The 14,896-nt window shown below is 39.5% G+C and overlaps 1 long non-coding RNA gene and 1 pseudogene across 1 annotated transcript in view; both read left to right on the top strand.

Annotated features, from left to right (window-relative positions):
* Positions 1 to 14,896, top strand: part of Gm15614 (predicted gene 15614) — a 76,203-nt gene that overhangs the window by 28,135 nt on the left and 33,172 nt on the right. The gene's annotated exons all lie outside the window — the stretch shown is intronic.
* On the top strand, positions 6,930 to 7,565 carry Gm42964 (annotated as a pseudogene).

Here is a 14,896-nt window from a genome sequence, read left to right as displayed (position 1 = left end):
AAAAACTGTGGTAACCAGGCTACCCCTTATTCGTGTTTTTTTGAGACAGGATCTCACCGAGAAGCTTTGGCTAGCCTAGTATTCACCATGAGGACTAGGGTAGCTTCGAACTCAGAGATCTACTTGCCTCCGGTGTCAGAGTGCTGGGATTAAAGGCTTGCATGACCATACCAGGCTATACTTCATATTTCTCATTGTTTGAGTCTTATGATCTATTCCACAAATTTCTGTAATATTGTACTGCTATGGTCTGAAGGTTTATTCTGCAGAATTCATGTTGGGAACTTAGTCTCCAGTTATATATTAAAGATACTGAGATGAGACCTTCGGGAGGTGACTGTCACAGACCACATGAATGAATCCACTTCTGTATTAATGGGCTAGTCACGGAGTGACTTTGTCAAAAATGTAATCTCTTTGATACACTTGTTCTTTCTTGCCATATAGTACCTTCTAGCATGTCACAACCCACCAAGAAAGCCCTTGCTTATTAGAGGCTGGGTAGATGCTGAACCCATGTTTTGGGGCTTCCTGTCCATCATTGCCAAGACTTAAGCCACACACTCATGTGTTTCAAGCCCACAGATTTTATGTATCAAGTAGTCTAATATCTCTATATATCTTACAATACATATTACATAAATATATGTGTACTTATACACTTGTAATTTTGTGTATATCGATGTTTTGGCTGCATGCATGTATAACATATGTATGTGGAGGCCAGAAGATGAATCGTTATATATGATTGTGAGCCACCATGTGGCACCCTAACCTGAATCCTCTGAAAGATCAACCAGCACTCTAAACCACTGAGCACTTTAGTTCCATGACACCTACATTTTACCAAGCAGTGGTGGACAAAGAAAATGGTATATTATAGTATCTATTAATTTTCCTTTCTCTTCAATTTATTCTACAAATACTGCTCATCTTCAAACTAATCCAAACTATTCACAAACTTATTACAAGTCTTCATTTGTTTCTTCTCTGTGACTTGGTAAGGTCTCTAGACTAATGGAAAACATACCCAAGTTCTTTAAAAATTCTTGGGACCTCTTCTTCACATTTTGTATCAGGAAATTCATATGATGGGCACAGAAAGCCATAAAGAAAGGCGAAGATCTTTAGGAAATCTTTAGTAGATGGAGCTTGTAGAGACTTTATGGATACACTATCTACATAACCATTTTCTGTAAGAAACTACAAACATCTTTATGAAGCATTGAAAGTTTTGGACTAGAAAAACATATTGGATATAAAAACACTCAATTCAGACAATTTAAATTATTGAATACCTCATAGAGTTGTGAAATACACTGCTGAATGAATGCTTTGTCATTAACTGGTCTTGGGTCCTTGATTTTTTTCAGAACTGGAAAATATACCAAGTTGACTATTCCTGGATTCATGTCCACTAGTCCTAGAAGTATATTCTAAAAAGTTTATATTATTTCAAGGTAACATAACATACCCATGAGGTCACAGGAGCTTGTTTCAGGCATAGAACGAGATGGAAACAAAACATGCTCTGGGACTGGGGACACAGCTCAGTGGTTTGTTTGGCACACACAGTCCTCCATGCTCAATCCTCAGCATCACAAATGCCAAACCAAACCAAACCAAACTAATTTCTTTGTGCCACCACCACTCATTATCGTTGAAGGTATGCTTCCAGTGCACGGGTCTTCTGTGGAGTCTGCTCACTGACCTAAGCACTCCCATGTCTACTGACCCATAGCTGCTCCTGTACTTCTACTCCCTTGCCACTATTCTAGTGAAAACATTGTCCAGGAATATTAAGAGTTAACATATGCAAAGGACTTAAAACATTTGGCCTTTGTGAAAACTCACTAAATATTAGATTCTGTAAATATCTATCTCTATCCATCAATCCTTAGAACTGCTCTACAAAGAGATACTTCAATTATCTACCTTAAAAAGGATGTTTTTAATCTGTGTGCAGTGTGTCTATAAAAGTGTGTGTGTGCCATACATGTGTGTGTGTGTGTGAGAGAGAGAGAGACAGAGAGAGAGAGAAAGAGAGAGAGAGAGAGAAGAGGACAGCCTGTAGGAGTTTCTCTTCTACCTTGTAGAACTGGGAGTTTAAAGCAGATTCTTAGACTTGGAGCTGAATAACTTAACCTGCTGAGCCATCTTGCTGGCCCAGAAAGGTTTTTAAACATTAAAAGCATTTTATTTTTGTAACTATGTGAGATTATAATGATTTAAAGTTGAGTTTATATGACATTTTCTGAGTTCAATTTCTAATATAATCAATACTGGCAGACATAGACTATAAAACAAAAGCTCTCTGAAGTCACTCTTAGCCTTCATAGTGTGAAAGAGTTGAAACTCAAATGTTGCAATAGAAGATGGCTCTTCTTTATCCACCGGATTCTGAGAACTAGATACAGAACACAGTAGACTTGACCATCACCTTATAATAACAGAATCTTTTCACCACTAGCATCATGTAAAGAAGGCATCACCTAGGATTTTGACCAACTGACACAGGAAAACTGGATCATATGTCCTGCTTGAAAGCCCCTTACAACCCATCATTATTACTGAGCTCTAAGTGAATAAAGGAATGTCTGTAAGAATCTACTCTTTAAATATAATTTAAAAACCTCATTACCTTTTCCCAAATATTGGGACTTTTCCTTCAGATATCAGTTTGTGTGTACTCAGCTTTCCAAAGGTTGATCTTTCTGTGCTTTAAAGAAAAACAGAAAGCTCTTTAAAACAAATGTAAAACTACTAGTTTAAGTAAATTTTGAAATATGTTAGAGTTAATTCCTCTTTCCCACTATTCCACTACCCACAAAATTTTTTGAAATCATTTAAGTTTTTGGTAGCTGTTATCATTCGGATGAGCTGCAAGATAGTATAATTTTAAAATGTTAAAAATTTTAATCTATGCTTTTTTATCTTAAAATTTATTTATGTGGTGCTAGAGAAAAGCTCAAGCAGTTAAGAGCACTGACTGCTCTTCCAGAGGTCCTGAGTTCAAATCCCAGCAACCACGTGGAGGCTCAAAACAATCTGTAATGGGATGGGATGCCCTCTTCTGGTGTATCCGAGGACACTGACAGTGCACTCACATACATAAAATAAGTAAATCTAAAAAAACAAAACAAAACCCTAAAGTAGGTTTAAAAAATTCATATATATATATGTATATATATATGGATAAAAACTTTATATATGAATAAAAATATAAGAAGTACCTAATTATTGGTTGACAGCTTTGTTTGAATTTCTTTCTTTTAAAGTTTAATCTTTAAAATTTTGAGATAGGGTCTTAGTCTGTATTCCAGGATGTCCTAGGACTCACTATGTATTTTGGGTTAGCCTCAGACTCAAAATTTTTCTTTCAGCGCAGAACTAGGTATAGCCATTTAAGCCTTATTTTCTAAACTATGAGGAAAAATGGCAATGGTAACATTTTTGCTTTTAAGTACAATTTAATGCACAAAATCTTTTTTGGTGTAAGCAATGTGCCATAGTTAAAAAAAAAGTGCTTCAAGTATCCAGAAGGAAAATATGTAAATAGTTGACATTTCTAAAAGTAGTGGAGCCTCGCAAGGCGGTGGTGGTGCACATTTTTAATCCCAGCACTTGGGAGGCAGAGGCAGGCATTTTTCTGAGTTCGAGGCCAACCTGGTCTACAAAGTGAGTTCCAGGACAGCCAGAGAAACCCTGTCTTGAAAAAACAAAACAAACAAAAAAGTAGAGGAGCCTAATACTATATCAATACAAGTGATTTAAGAATGGCTTATTAAGTAGCTAGCTTATGTGTAGACTTTATAGGATATAGGGTTAGAGATAGCCCTCTGTTAACTGGAAGAGCAACCTCAGAGTGAAAAACTGATGTTTACCATAAGAAATTCGTTGGTTGGTTGTTCTGTGAACTATACAAGCTGGGGGAACTTACTATATAGCCACACTGGCCTTAAACTCACATTGAGCCATCTTCTTCCTAGAGTCTTTTGAATACTGGAATTGTAGGTGTGTGTGTGTGTGTGTGTATGTGTGTGTGACCACACCAAGCTATGTAGCAAGTTCACCTGGACACCTGCCCCTAAACTATCATCAAATTATCATCAAAACAAATAAATCTGCTTCAATTTTATTACTACCTTTAGTAATTGGAAACATCTTATTAACTTATGAGTTATACCACGGTGCCTACTTAAACTGGTAGTGACAAAGGAAAAAGAGGAAAGCAAGCATTGACAATCATTTTATAGCATGCCCAGTAAAGAATCTGACTTGGGAATTGGAGAGACAACGAGGTAAAACACAGCATCATGTCCATTTAGATTTCATTGTGCCTCCCCCTCCCCACTCGAATCCAGTACTACTGGGAAGAGGTAGGATTCACCAAGACATCACTTACACTTTTGTACTAACCATTCCTGGCACTTTTTTGCTCTAGACAGTAAAGTAGGCAGCTGAGAACCACAGGGGGAGGCACTTACGTTTGAGGGGTATGAAGGCCTGGCTTATTGAGGTCCAGGGACCTTAACTCCTGCATAGAGAGGCGGCCACCACCACAGGTAGAAACTGAACTGCGATTCATTCTCCCAACCTAATTCAGGATTTCAGCGTTAGGAAAATGTTCCAGATTCAAGCAATTCATCGAGCAACAATTATTATCTTTATTCTCTAGTAGGAAAGCAACTAAGTTTGTTTCTTTATGACAATCATTTCCTTGTATGCTATATTTGTTCATGTAAACTGAAGTTCTTACAAAGAACACCTATGCAACTTCAAGTATTAAATACACTTAAATACCAGACACATATAACACAATACAAAAATGAACAATGTATGATTTCTGTATCACAGATCAATTCATGATCACAAAATTTCTGTATGTAAGCCACTGAGCACACCACTGCTATCTCTTGTGCTTATTTTAATGGTAATACATGGGCTGCCTGACAAGAAATTTCAGGTTCCTTTACTTCTCACTCAGAATGTTTTCTTTGGTTTTAAAAGAGTGTAGAAGGACTTCTTAGGGGGTTTTCTTACTCCCCCTCTGTTCCCAAGTAACGGCATGGTGTTTCTTTAACACACTTCAGCCAGTTTTGGCTCCCGAGTGAATGACATAGAACATGGTATTTGTATTAACAAGCTGTTGGCACTAAGCTGAGCAGGCTCTGAGCTATTCTAACTCTGTATGGCTGCCTATTACCTGCAATCTGAGGTTTGCTCTGGCTCACCCTGGTCCATGCATGTGTTCTTATGGCTGTTCCCTTCCTGACATCTCTGGTCTATCCACATGGTCTCTTCATAACTACTTCTCTGCTCTCTTTAGGACCTGCGACCAGGTTCAGATTCCTGCCCAATTCTTGTCTTCTGCCCAGCTAATTGGTTTTGGTTGTTCAGCTCTTAATTAATCAATCAGAAGAGATGAAAAATAATTTTTTACGTAACATTGAAAAATAATTTTTTACAGAACATTGAGACCAGAGATGCTGACCAAGTCAACCTCTGGACTACAACCAGACTTCTGGGCATAAAAATCGGCTCTAACTACACAGTGCACAAACTTTATTACTTTACTACACCTGGCTTACAATGAACCCACTGTTTCTTAGTTAATACTCACTACTGTCTTTCTGGTTCTAATCACCCTGTCTGTTGTGGATAGCCCTGGGGCTAATTGTATTTGGTGTTAATTCTGTTCTCCAGTGAGAGGCTTGGAACAAGGACTGAGTCAGCACTCAGGTGATTTCCTGTAAACCTGCTTCCCACCTTAATTTACAAATAAAGACTAGAGCTGGTGATTGGGTGGAAAAAAAGAGGGGAAGATGGAGCTGAAGGTTTTGGGAGAAAAGGAGAGAAAGAGGACTGAAGAGGAGGAGGAGGAGGAAGAGGAGGAAGAGAAGGAGGAAGAGCACCTGGCCTGGAGAAACCACAAGTTCTAAGGGGTCTCTTCTATGGGGAAGATGATAGTGCAGTGGTAGATCTGCCCAATCTAGGCACACAGCCTGTATTCATATTAACTGTGTTGTGTTTTCATTGCCCGGGCTTATTTGGGTTGGAGATTTACTGCAACACCTTTCAACAAAGATAAAACAATCCGGTTCACAACACAGGCTGCTCCTACTTTTAAAAACAAGTAGCAAAATAATGTCTTTGTTGGATTGTGTCTCTATCTCTGCAGCATCATACACTATGCACTCTGTCCTAGCTTCCACAGGGGGTTAGACAGATCACTTGTGTTGCATCTGTTTGGCACCCCTCCTTCTCACCGACTTCTTTGCCCACCTGCAACCAGAAGCCCGTTCTCCTCAGATAGGAGACCAGAAGGGGTTAGTCTGTGGCAGATGACTACTAAGTAGGTCAGGGATCTGAGTAATGGAGTGACTTCCTGTGGTAATTGTAGTTTGAAAACACAATGGCTCTCTTTCCTTTAAATTCTGTGGCCCTCTCTAGATAGATTTATATCATCTAAAAAGGGTAAATTTTTGTAGGTAATTACTATCCTTTGATTTGATAGGACACTCACCTTTTAAGGATTTAGTGACTTGAATACTTGGACCATGTGGACTAGTGCCTTGATTCAAGGACCAAAATAGGACCATAGAGGGCACCCGAAGAAAGGAGGATCAAGCTAAAAAGTGTCTTTGGCTAGATTGGCTGAAAAACTTGAATGACCAATTCTGAAATTACAAGACATTTAAAGTATTGCATTTTTCCTTAAAGGTGGTATGTCTACACTTGCCTTGTATGTTTAAATATAAAACCTACTTGTGTGTACAAAGTACATCATTGATATACAGGACATTAAGAACTTAATTACAACATTGGTTTCAAACCCAGGACCCCCACACTGAGCTATACTCCCAGCCCTGGTTCTGATTCTTGATTATCAGGGTTTGTTTGTTTTGTTTGTTTGGTTTGGTTTTGTGAGAATGTCTGTGGTGCATCATTTGCCTCCTGGGTGGTTACTGGATCATCTTTCTTTCATTAACAAAGTAAACTATCAACTTCACCAGCATCAAGAGCCTTTTTGTAATAAAAGCAACCCCACTTCTTTCTACATGGATTCTCTTCAGCTGGATTTGGAGCTCCTGCTACAATCTTTGCTCCTGACTCCACTACTGTGTCGGGCAATGAGGATGGAGGAAGTTGTGAAGTGGTCACCCAAAAATATGTTTTCCGATCTGAGCTATTTAATGTCACCAAACCTTACATAATTCCAGCTGTTCACAAAGATCGCCAACAAAGTAACAAAAAGTGACAATCTACTGACGGATGATAAACAAGAGGTCTCTGTTTCTGTTGGGAAGGTAGGAAGTTTTAAGTGTCTTTTTTAAAATCTGAAACAAAAAATTTCATTAAGTATCTCAAACATCTTCCCATTTTCTAAGTATAAAAAAGAGTTAATAATGCAGAAGGTGTTAGCATGTCCAAGAGCGATTGTGGGTTGCCCTCCAACTCATTGTGTGGCTGAGGATCGTAGGCTTTTTATCCTCCTGTCTCCACTTCCCAAGTGCTGGGGTTCTCAGCAGGTGCCATCAGTCACCTTTAATCATACTTTCTAACATCCTGCTATTTTAGAACAACACATTGCATGTTTCAAAAAGTAAACAGAGGTCAGGAGAGGTGGCCCAGAAGACAAACAGGGGTGCCTGCTGCTGAAACTCATAGTCTGATTTTGATCACAAGGGCCCACTTGGTGGAAAGAGAGGACTGTCTCCCAGAAGTTGTCCTCTAACCTCTGCCTGGGTGCCATGGCTGTGCACCCCTCCCCACAATGAACAATGAATGCACAAATTAATAAATGGATTCTAGATGCTTGTGAGAAAAACTGAAAGAAAACAAGAGTCTTGTGACCTCAGATGCTTGAAAATCATGAAATTGATCTTGGGATGTGCTTTTGTGTCCCTCTCAGGTGTAGCAGATACAAGGGAATTTATTCATCACCACTGGACTTTGTTACTTGTGTATATGTCTTTATGGAAAATCATGTTTTTACCGTACCCTGCTTGTCAACCTCATCTGGCTTGCCTTTGTGATTGTGCCTGTTACTCACGTGACTCTTAACCCTCAGAATATAAATTGTCTGATACTCTGATAAACTGAGAAAACTGGCCATCGCATGAGACATTAATCTGCCTCATCTGTTGGTTTCATTCTCCCAGGTGTCACTTCCAGCCAGAGTGGTAAATAGTTACTGAATGTTTTTACACCTGTTTTTGCTTTTTTTAAAAAATATTTTAGGGAGATTTCCAGAATTAAACAATGTATACATTTTATTTATTATATGTAAATACAGTGTAGCTGTCTTCAGACACACCAGAAGAGGGCATCAGATTCCATTACAGATGGTTGTGAGCCACCATGTGGTTGCTGGGATTTGAACTCAGGACCTTCTGAAGAGCAGTCAGTGCTCTTAACGGCAGAGCCATCTCTCCAGCCCGTGTTTTTGCTTTTTAAATTCCTATGAAAAAAATTTCCAATTATTCAGTGGGTTTTGGGAATAGGCTCGTCTAATAAAAGTTTGAGAGAAGGGTATTTTTGGAAAGTTTTCTAGTGATAATAGGAAAGCTTCTATGGAATATACATATTTATAAGGTACTTGTGTTTGAGTATATACGTTGGGACAGTTTCCCAGAAGTTTGAGTCCGATACAGTGGTACACGGTTGTAATTCGAGCACTTGGGAGGTAGAAGCAGGAGGAACAGGAACGCAAGCCACCCTTGACTGCACAGTGAGTTCATGGTCAGCTTAGCCTATAGGAGATCCTCTCCCAAAAAGCAAAGCACCCCTCACAAACAACAACCTCCCCCCAACAAAAACAGATATGTGAGCATACCCTGCAGGATTAAATGGTGGGAGTAGGGTTTTTCTTTGCTTCTACCATGTTGTCCATTGGCCCTGGGGATTGAACTGAAGTTGTCCGGCTCAGCAGCAAGCACCTTCAGTGTACACTTTAATCTTTTGTGTGTGTTCCAATAGTTCAGAGGTGATCATACACACTCCATGTAGATATTGTCTCGTTAGGGGTAAGAATGAATGATTGTTCATTTAGCAAATGTGCAAGCTCCTTCCATCTACTTTTGTGCATAATGATGAAGCAAGATAAGCACAGTTGCCTTTTTTTAAAGACTTATTTATTTATTATATGTAAGTACACTGTAGCTGTCTTCAGACACTCCAGGAGACAGAGTCAGATCTCGTAACAGATGGTTGTAAGCCACCATGTGGTTGCTGGGATTTGAACTCTGGACCTTCGGAAGAGCAGTCGGGTGCTCTTACTCACTGAGCCATCTCACCAGCCCAGCACAGTTGCCTTTATCTATTTATTGTACCTTATAATTGGTTAAAAAATTAGGAAAGCATACTAAGAGTTAGAATAAGGAAGTTACTTGAAGTAACCTCTTCCACTGTGAGAGGTACCTGAAATGCAGTGAGAAATGCATGATTCCTTTCTTTCTTCCTTCCTTTCTTCCTTTCTTCCTTTCTTTCTTTCTTTCTTTCTTTCTTTCTTTCTTTCTTTCTTTCTTCCTTCCTTCCTTCCTTCCTTCCTTTCTCTCTCTCTCTCTCTCTCTCTCTCTCTCTCTCTCTCTTTCTTTCTTTCTTTCTTTCTTTCTTTCTTTTTGGACATGTTTTTCCTTTTCAGCAAGTATGTATTGATTCATCTACATGTGAAGCACAGAAAAGAAAACCTCAGATGTATCACTGTCACTAATTCAGACCACCAAGCATTTGACTTTAGTTTGGGTAAGAAGTTGGGTTTTTTGTTTGTTTGTTTTTAATTAGACATCTAACTGTAGTTCAGGCTGTCTTGGACTCACTGTGTAGACCAGGCTGTTTTAAACTCTGTCCCTGCCTTTGCAGTGCTGTGATGATAATTGCATACCACCATGTTTGACAAACTTCTCATTTTAATGTGGAAGATACAGATCAGCATATGTAATTAATACTATTATAATGAAATTGATCATTTCTGATATGCTAATGAGTATATCTCTTTATGTAATTAGTCAACATGTATTTTAGCCTGTTGAGAATTTGATACTATGTTAATAGCAAGTCAGCAATGAAAAGAAGTTATAGCTCTATGTTCCTGCTCTATGCTCTGTTTTGTGGTGTAGTTAGGTGTGGAATATTGCTAGTAACACTGGCTTTCTGTAACCCTCAGACCAATTCTGAAGGCCTTTAAACATTTCCATATATTTATTGTGTGTGTATAGGTGCACTTGTGCAATGGTTTGCAGATGGAGGTCAGAGGACAGTTTTCAGGAATTCTGTTCTTGCACAATGATGGATTTGGTGATAAGTGTCATCTTGCCAGTCTTCTAAATGCCATTTAAAATATGTTAAAATTGGCATTTTTTTCCCTGAGGCAGTTTGCTATGTTGCTAAGGTAAGCTTTGAACTTGACGCTCCTACCGCCTGGCTGCTGGGATTATAGCTATACTTGGGCTCTTTCTGTCTGTCTTTCCTCCCCTCTCTCTCCTTTTTTGGGCAGGGTCCAGGTAGGCCAGGCTATTCTGGAATTCACTGTGTAGCAGAGGATGACCTTGAACTCCCACCCTTCATGCCTGTACCTTTCATTTCCTGCATTACAGGCTTGAGATGCCACACTTGGTTTCAAGATTCCTTCCTTCCTTCCTTCCTTCCTTCCTTCCTTCCTTCCTTCCTTCCTTCTTTCCTCCCTCTCTCCCTCCCTCCCTCCCTCTCTTTCTCCTTTCATCCCTCCTTCCCTCCCTCTCTTCCTTCTATTTTCTTTCTTTCTAGTTTTTTGATTTATTAATGTGTATAAGTATTTTACCTGTATGAACCTCTGTGTACCGTGTGTGTGTGTGTGGTGCCTGCAGAGGCCAGGAGAAGGCGTCAGATCCACTGCAACTGGAATCATAGTCATGAGCCATCAAGTGGGTGCTGGGAACTAAACCCGAGTCTTTTGCAAGAGCAGTGCTGCTTTTAACCACTGGTCTTTTGCTACAGCCCTAGATTTTCTTTGATAGCTTGTAGGTAGTTCATGTCAGAAATGAAGAAAGTTGAGAGTAATTATGTCATATACATATAAACTAATGGGTAACTATGGTAACTGCTTATGAAGAACCACAGTTCTTATTCCATGGGCACTAGTAACCTTTGCATTGATTTTGATCTCAATGGAACTTCTTACCTTTAAAAAATAGGTACACTATTTAAAAATGTAGTACAAAAAATACAATCTAGCAGGTTCCAAAATGTCAGCTTTGTGACAGACTACAATATTATTTTTTTTCTCATCACCCTCTCTTTAGAAGCATAAAAGATGCATTGCTTTCAATCAATGGATGAAATGGTGAATTGGATGCTATAGAGTATCATACAAAGGTAGGGCGAAAATATTGATTATGCAGGAAGATTAGTGTGAAGTAGCATTAAAAAAAGACCAAAATAAATACAACAGTATCTTAGAAATAAAGCACTTGTTTTGGTCGGAGTTAGAATTTGATAGTGCTTGATTGTTTTTTCTTTGTAATGAACACGTTAAGCCAGTTTTATTAACACTACACATGCTTCTATCAGCTCAGGTGGTTGATGGCTGTGACCTTGTGTTGTTGGTTGAGTTCATGGAAGACGTTTCAGTGCTCTTACTTTCTCATGTTTCTATTCATGGGTTGAATTTAGTTTGACAACAAGCAGCTGAGAGTAGACACTTATCCAACTGTGTATTTGCATATATGACATGAAAACAGAGTGTTATTTGGGGGTAAGAAGGGGACCAGTGCCAGGAGAGTGGACAAGGCTGTTTTATATGCGATGTCAGCAGGGTAATGTGCTTTTGCAGAGTCAGACCTGCTAAAGATTGCATAGACTGAATTAGAGCTTGTAAACAGTCTGCACAATCTGTATTTTCAGTATTGGAAATGATGTGAAGATAAAATATATAACATGGGGAATTATGAAAAGAATTCTGACAATTTACAGTAGGAAAAAAATCCCTGAAAACAACAAGAAAACTTCCAAAATATTAAACACCAGAGTAAATATACTATAGCAATAGATGGATAGCTGCATAGAGGTAGTCTGCAGAGGGCCAGCTCCCATGATCATATTTTGATGCCTTGTACCATGATGAATTATTGATTTTTAAAAATTATTTTAGTTAGCCTAGACAATAATGAGATCTAGCATGACATTTCATACATATGTGTCATTGCTCATATTCCACCCCCACTACCCTTCACATACACCCCCCCCCTTTTTTTTTGGTTTTTCAAGACAGGGTTTCTCTGTATAGCTCTAGTTGTCCTGAACTCACTTTGTAGACCAGGCTGGCCTTGAACTCAGAAATCCGCCTGCCTCTGCCTCCTGAGTGCTGGGATTAAAGCCATGCGCCACCACGCCCAGCTCAACCCCTTCACCTTTTTAATCATTCTTGCTAGTCCCCTCATCCCTCCAAGTTGTCCCTCTTCTTCCTTCATGATGCATACACACACACACACAGAATTAAATGACGATATGCATATATATCATCAAATCTACACTGTGCACAAAATAAAAATAAATAATAAAGCATGCATTATTTTGTTCCCCTTTCCCCCAAGTTTCTTCTCTTAGTTTGAACATTTGGTAGATGTATTCAGATTGCTACTATAGCAGTCATGGAATAGTTAGATTATATATTGAATTATCCACCCCCCACCCCCAGAAACCACCATTGTGCTTTTTATAGCTACCACTAACAGTGCATAAAGGTTCCAGTGTTTTCACCAAAGCATTCTATTTTGTTTCGAAATTGCCATCCTAATGGATATGAATGCGATCTTGTTATGATCATTCTGTGTATCTTGACATTTTATATTTTTTACTTCCATTCTGAGAAAAGTGTTTTCTAATGTCTCCTGTGATTTCATCTTTGACCTGCATGAATTATTTAGAAGAGAACTATTTCATTTGCATTTGTGGTTGATCTTAGTATCATTTTTTTTCTTGATTTCCAACTTAAGTCATTTGGGGTATAAAAATAAATTCTAGCTCTGTAAAAAGCATTGTTTCATTGGCCAGTATATGAATTATCTTGGAGACTGTACTCTCTGGGGTTAAAAAAGGGTGTATGTTCAGTAACTGCTGGATGCAGCGCTCCTATGTATAGTATTGAGAACTTTGGTATCTGTGTGATTTTTGTGTTGTTAATTGTGTTTTTGTGTTAGTTGTTCTACTCTTACTGGGTAGTGTTGCAGGATATTTGATCACACGGTGAGTCCTGAGACTGTGCTGTTTACTGGAAAACCTGTTTCTAATTGTGGTGTGGCTCAGCCCTAGCACAGACTTTTAATCCAAGAGCTTTCTGTTTATTGTTATCAGGATTAAAAAAAGTCAACCATAGGTCAAGAGGTGGAACAAGCAAACAGTTGACCGAGAGTGAACATAGGAAAATACCATAGAGAGTAAGAGAAAATCAGGAGGATGGGTAGAGAGACACACAGGAAATAGAAGGGAGGGACATTCATGTCAAAGTTAGGTCTTGGTTCTACCTCTCAGTCCCATGTGCGAAGAAATAAGACTCAGCCTCAAAGTATATTTACATATACCTTTGCCATATAGCCAGGCTCTTCTCAGACTAGAATCATAGCTTAAGATAACTCATTTATTTTAATCTACATTATGTCATGTGACTGGCTACCTGTGCTCAGGTACCAAGTGTCTGTCTCCTACATCTCCTGCCTAGCTCTATCCCAGAATTCTTTTTCCCCCTGGACATCCCACCAGTAGGTTGTAAAAGATGGATTTTGAACAGTGTGTGTGGTGAGTATTTCTCCCATACTGAGAGATGTGAGATGTGGTTCCCGGCACTCCAGTGAAGATTTTAGGAAGTAAACGAGTTAGTCGACCATGGGGTTTCAGAGATGGTGGCCGAAGATATGGAGTGTATAGGTCAGGACAGAGAACTCTGTGTGGACAGATGGTGACAGAAGATATGGAGTGTCTGGGCCAGGAGAACTCTGTGGCTCTGCTTTATGTTCACAGGTGACCTTTGTTCCCCTTATCCTACAAGAATGTTGTGAGGCTTTTCTGTGCAGTGCATACATGGTAGTCACTTTCTCCTCACCACATCCAGATATCTGACAGAAACAACCCAAGCAAGGAAAAAATATTTTTGGCTCCAAGTTTCAGCATTTCATATACTGATTGTTACACTACTTAATAGTGAGTTTATGCGAGATGGGCAGTGACTAGGCAGGAGTTCACTCTTGCACTTGCGCATAAGGCTTATTTACTAGTTAGGCATAGTGGAAGCCAGTGCCATGTTATAATGGTGATTGCTCACTGCACGCACGTGATTGCTCGCGGCACAGCTCTCCACATCTCCCCCTTTTTATTTTATTAAAATTTGAGGCTGGTCTAGGCCTGTGTAATTATGCCCATCCGCTGTGGCTCCTGTCTTAGGTCGTTCCTCCAATGTCACAGCCTTTCTTGTCATAGGGTAACCCTATCGCCACCGGGCCCTGTGTCTTAGGTTGATCTGTGCATGAGGAAAGTTGCCCGTCCCTGGATACCGCAGTGCTATGTGACAGTAACTACTAAATGACCTAGGGCGAACTATATAAAAGAGGCCAGCCACCAATGTCAACTAATTTTTGAGCATAGATAGCCAGATTTCGGGGGAGGCCCCTTGCTCAATGGCAGCAAGTGCTTGAGTTATCACAACCTTGTCATTTGTTTGTTGGGTTCTGAGTTTGCAAACCAACCAGAGCATGACCACAAGTCCACAACAGGTGGCAACACCAAATAAACCTACCCCCACCCATTCCTTAAAATAAGAAAATGCAGATGAAATCCAGGAGGAGAGGCCCTCTGTCAATGACAGGTCCACTCGTGTCGAGTTGATCTTTAGAACAGCTGCTCTCAGGGCCTCAAGGGTCTCATC

This window comes from Mus musculus, chromosome 5 (genome assembly GCF_000001635.26).
Source record: "Mus musculus strain C57BL/6J chromosome 5, GRCm38.p6 C57BL/6J".
NCBI lineage: Eukaryota > Metazoa > Chordata > Mammalia > Rodentia > Muridae > Mus > Mus musculus.
The sequence above is the reverse complement of the archived record's forward strand: the minus strand, read 5'-3'. Positions and strand labels throughout refer to the sequence as shown.